The sequence below is a fragment of the Malaclemys terrapin genome, chromosome 2, assembly GCF_027887155.1.
Source record: "Malaclemys terrapin pileata isolate rMalTer1 chromosome 2, rMalTer1.hap1, whole genome shotgun sequence".
Classification (NCBI taxonomy): Eukaryota; Metazoa; Chordata; order Testudines; family Emydidae; genus Malaclemys; species Malaclemys terrapin.
In genome coordinates, this window is record NC_071506.1 from 277,528,566 (window position 1) to 277,534,136 (window position 5,571).

Genomic DNA, 5,571 nt, shown 5'->3' on the forward strand with positions numbered 1-5,571 from the left:
CAAGAAACAAGGAAAGGTGTCTATATTCCAACAGCCACATAATGACAGGACATTAGGTAACATTGTTCCTCTCAAGCAATTGTAAAACATAATTTCCACATACTACCTCAGTTCTTTGAATTTCATTTAATTCGTGTCCGACATTTGTGATACACAAATCAAGGCAGTAACACATAGACCATACTACGATCCTTCTTCCAATTGTTCTTCTCAATTGACTGGAATTGTCATGGTGAACAAATTAGTTGGGAATGTTTTTCCAGTCTATCACCCTCTTAAGAGAATCCTTAACCTCCTTGTTCCTCAGGCTGTAGATCAGGGGTTCAACATGGGGACCACCAGGGTATAAAACACAGCAGAGATTTTCTCCTGTTCCAGTGAGTAGCTGGAACTGGGTTGTATGTGGCTTGAGCTCACAGGTCCATAGAACATGGTGACAGCTGTTAGATGAGAGGCACAGGTGGAGAAGGCTTTGAGCCTGCCCTTGGAAGAGCAGATCCTCAGGAGAGAGAAGAGGATGTACAGATAAGAGAATATGACAATCAGGAGGGTGGACATGGCAATAACCCCAGAGAAGGCTACAAGCAAAATCTCTCTGATGTGGTTATCAGAGCAAACGAGCTTCAGCAATGTGTTAGTGTCACAAAAGTAATGATTGATGATGTTGGGTCCACAGAATGACAACCTCAGCAAGCCACATGTGTGGGTAAGTGAGTTCATGAGCCCCCCTACATATGTGCTGGCCACTAGATGAATACAGACTCTCTTAGACATAACAGCGGTGTAGAGCAGAGGGCTACAGATGGTTACATAGCTGTCATATGCTATCACGACCAGCAGGAACCCTTCTGTGGTCACAAACAAAACAAAAGAGAAGTGTTGAGCAATACAGGCAGAGTAAGAAATGCTTTTACTCCCCACTAAGAAATTCACCAGCATCCTTGGAGCGAAGACTGAGGAATAGCAGAGGTCAACAACGGACAGGTTACTGAGGAAGAAGTACATGGGGTGTGGAGTCGGGGATCAACCCTGATCAACACAATCATCCCAAGATTCCCCACCAGCGTAAGAACATAGATCACCAGCAACGCTGCGAAGAGGGGTATCTGCAACTCCTGACAATCCGTCAGCCCCAGGAGGATGAACTGGGTCACCATGCTGTGATTTCCAGATTCATGTATATTATCCCAAATTTTCTCCAATCAAATATACCTGGCATGGGTTTGAGTTTGAGCTAGCTCCTTTATATTGTCTGCTCACTGAGGGTAAGTTAGAAAGCACTCATACTTTAAATCCTTCCAGATTAGGGTGACCAGACAGTAAATGGGAAAAATCGGAATGGGGGTGGGAGGTAATTGGAGCCTATATAAGAAAAAAGACCCAGAAATCGGGAATGTCCCTATCAAATCGGGACATCTGGTCACCCTATTCCAGATAATCCTTTTAGATGACTACAATGTCTGTTATGTCCCAGTCACTTGGTTACTGCTGCTTCATAACACATCCCCCGGCAGTGTTGCTAATCCCAAGCATTTGAAAACCATTATCAGGCTTCCAAAAAATCATGCAATTGGCTTAAAATCTTGAGATTTTTTAAAATAATACACAAAGGGTTTAGAGAGGGGGCAGGGAAGTGTAATTCTGTTTTGTGCAAGATTTTTATATTTCAGAATTTGGTTTAGGAACAAACCCACAGTTTTTGAAAAGTCTCTGGAAAAGGGAATGGATCCCTGGAGTCATGGACACTGACAATTTTGGATGTTCCCAGCCCCCAGGGCAATCTGCATGTGTATCTGCTCCAAGGCCATGGACTCTGGAAGCTCTGAGGTTGCTAGCAGGCCACTGGGCAGGTTGCAAAGGAGCTGGGCAGGTGAACTAGCGGAAACCAGGCAGGATTCTGATGTAGGCAGAGTTTCCTCAATTCCGTGGTGCTGCACTGAAATTGGCCCTTCTTGACGAAATGTTCCAATTTCACTCAGTCAGCAAATTGCAATGGAACAATGTTTCTGGGCCCTGGAGACAGTCACGTTTTCAAGCTTTTCTTAGCAACCCTGAGTGCTAGAAACATACTTAAAAAAATCTGAGATTCTTAACTGATCACATGACTGAAGGAGCTGAGGCTTTATGAAATGTACCAAATACCATGAGAATTGGTAACTGTGCCTTCAATCTATGCTAGCCTCGCTCTAGGAGATTTCTGGCCCTTTGTCTCCAGTCCCAGTTTCTTACGCCTACTAGTGGTACACACTGCCAGGTCCTTCATCTCTCTAGGTCATTCGCCGTGACACAGGAATATGATACCGGCAGGAAATGGCGAAGGAATAACATTGGCACAGAAGCAACAATGGAAGGCTGTGTGCAAGGCTCTGAAGGAGGGAGGGAGGATGCTTAGAAGAGGGAGCATAGGGGGATTACATGAAGCCACAGGTGAGAGAATGAGATAAAAGGAGAAAATGCTGTATCAGAGAGGAGTGTGAGGAGAGTGGAGAGAGAAAGAAGGAAGAAAGAAGGCTGAAGAGACACGAAGGCAAAACTATGTAACACCTCAAAAGTGAGGCTTTCTCCATTTGCTTCCTTCTTCTGGCTCCCCCCGCCCCCATTTATTCGAACACAAACAGCTTGTTTTCAATCCAAGCCCCTTCACAGTTATTAACACCATGAGGCTCATCTGCTATTGCAATGTCATTGATCGCCTCTGCCCTCCCACTGCTTCCCATTGGTTAGTTTTCAAAGAAACACAACCTTGACTGGGGCTGCCGCAGTGCAAATAATTCCTGTTATGTCCCCCTTATGGTTAGAGCTCGGCCACACCAGAACCCACTGGATCCAAGTGTCCGTCTCCTCCCCCACTCACACACATATACAACAGTGGATAATGGTCAGACTGGCAGTAGGGGCACTAGATTGAGATAGTCCTTTAATTCCTGGTTCTGCTTCACACTCCCTCTCTTACTATGTTTTTCCAGAGAACCTAGTACAGTGGGGCATTGACCTCTAATTGATAACACAACAACAATAAATACAAATTTTATAACCCTGATTTAGCTCTATAATTGGCTGAAAAGCCCATTATCTGAAAATCCTCTTGGGTTGAAGAAGTTGGATCTGAATCTGATTCCAGATCTGAAGTGTGTAACTCAGATTCATCTCTATGTATAATCCTGGATTCTTACCTAATATCCATCTGGATCTTTCAGGGTCTTCCATGAACCATGTCCATTGCCACTGTAATTTACCCTGAGACAGAAAAATAAACAAACAAACAATGTCTGTCTCAAGTTGCAATGTTGACTGCACTAACGTCACATTTCCAAGTAAATGGAGAAAATGGAAAGTTATGTTCAGGAATCAGAACTGAAGGAAAATAGCTATCCCACCTCCACTGAAGGAAAGAAGTATTGTATCATAGCTACTGGTGGAAGAGAGTGTTCAATCACTCTTTATCCCTAAGGGATCACGTTAGGGCACCAAACACCTCATATATTAATTTCTGTGGCCTTTAAGGATCAAGTCTCTGAAGTCATACCTACAATTATAGTCTCAAGCCAGGCACAGAGGGGCTCATTACAATGCCCTCCTTGGTGCTCTAACATGCTAAGTAGATTTGTTTATTTGTCTTTGCTCAGTTTTACGGAAAGCTCTCGCTGTTTTGCTAAGTCACAGGAAGAAGTCTCAAGAGCAGTGTAACTGGAAAGGAATGGCTCAGTCTTTCTTTCCGTAGGGAACACTCAGTGAATTCAGCGTCAAAGTTAGGCTTAAAAGAAATCCAGATGTGTTAAACTATGGAAAAAGCACAGTTATAGCAAACAAACAACTGTAACTTTGTTCGTGTAGATGCCAAGCAATCACCCTACCCTTACAATTAATGCCTAATAGTGCCTTACAATTTACTGCCCCTATTGGGTCAAACTGATTTTTCATACAGTTTAAGGCCAGAAGAGGTCAATGTGATCATTTAATCTGACCTCCTGCATAACAAAACCTTGCCCAATAATTTATGTATCGAGCCTATAATTATTATTTTTTCTAGCTCTCACACATCTTTTAGCTAGATATCCACTTGGAATGACTTCAAGTGACAGACAATCTACCATTAGCAGGAGTGTTGTGAGCAAGACAAGAGAAGTACTACACAGCTCTGATAAGGCCTCAACTGCAGTATCGTGTCCAGTTCTGGGCGCCGCATTTCAGGAAACATGGGGACAAATTGGAGAGAGTCCTGAGAAGAGCAACAAAAATGATGAAAGGTCTAGAAAACATGACTTATGAGGGAAGATTGAAAGAATTAGGTTTGTTTAGTCTGGAAAAGAGACGACTGAGAGGGGACATAACAGTTTTCAAATACCTAACAGGTTGTTACAAGGAGGAGGGAGAAGAATTATTCTCCTTAACCTCTGATGATAGGACAAGAAGCAATGGGCTTAAATTGCAGCAAGGGAGGTTTAGGTTGGACATGAGGAAAAAATTCCTAATCGTCAGGGAGGTTAGGCACTGGAATAAATTGCCCAGGGAGGGTGTGGAATCTCCATAACAACGGGGTTCCATAAAGAACTGTATTAAACATATTCATAAATTATCTGGGAAAAGGAGTAAACATTGAGGTTTCAAAGCTTGCAGATGATACAAATCTACTCAAGATAGTTAAGTCCAAACCCGACTGCAAAGAGTGACAGAGGGATCTCACGAAACTGGGCGATCACCCAAGGAAATGACAGATGAAATTCAGTGTTGATAATACAAAGTAATGCACATTAGAAAACATAATCCTAACTAGACATACAAAATGATGGGTCTAAATTAGCTGTTACCAGTCAAGAAAGAGATCTTAGGAGTCATTGTGGACAGTTCTCTGAAAACTAGGTGAAGTGGTGGTTCAAAAAGCTAACTTAATGTTAGGAACCATTAGGAAAGTCATAAATAATAAGAAAGAAAATATTATATTGCCTATATATAAATACATTGTATCCTCTACCGCTGAATACTTTGTGCAGTTCTGGTTGCCCTATCTAAAAAAATAAAACGATATATTAGAACTGAAAAAGTCCAGAGAAGAGAACTAAAAATGTCCAGACTTCGAGCTTTTTTTTTTTTGAGAAAAAGCTGAAGTTTTCTGCTGGAAGCAGAGAAAGAACTGACAGGAAGGGGATTGCAATGCATGACAGTTCGTTAGCAAAAGTTAGGCTAACTGTAACCCTAATAACGCGAGATTTGTAGAAGCAAGGAATGTGTGAGGTGAGTGGGAAAGAACTGTGTGAGAAGTTGCTGCGACCTTGTGTAGATAATATGGAATGTAGACTAAGAGTCTACATTAGTGAGCAAAACAAGATATCAGAATGACCTGGCATCGTCCAGCGAGAAGGCTACCTGTGTCTAGGAGTGTGTGAACCCATCTTCCCTCCCCTTTTCCTCTCCGTGTGAGCCACTGACAGTCTGATCATCTCACTGGATGCAACAGAGTAAGCGGCGCCGTCTCTCTGAGACTAGCCGACGCTCTTTGCTGAAGCCAGGTGTAGGAGGGTCGTGGCCATCCTCGTTAGTCTCTCCTGTGTGAGTATCCTGTAGGGAGAGATC

The 5,571-nt window shown here is 42.9% G+C and overlaps 1 pseudogene; it reads right to left on the reverse strand.

The window, feature by feature from the left end:
• Positions 1–315: 315 nt before the first annotated feature.
• Positions 316–1,157, reverse strand: LOC128832666 (olfactory receptor 1052-like; annotated as a pseudogene).
• Between the last annotated feature and the right edge of the window lie 4,414 nt (positions 1,158–5,571).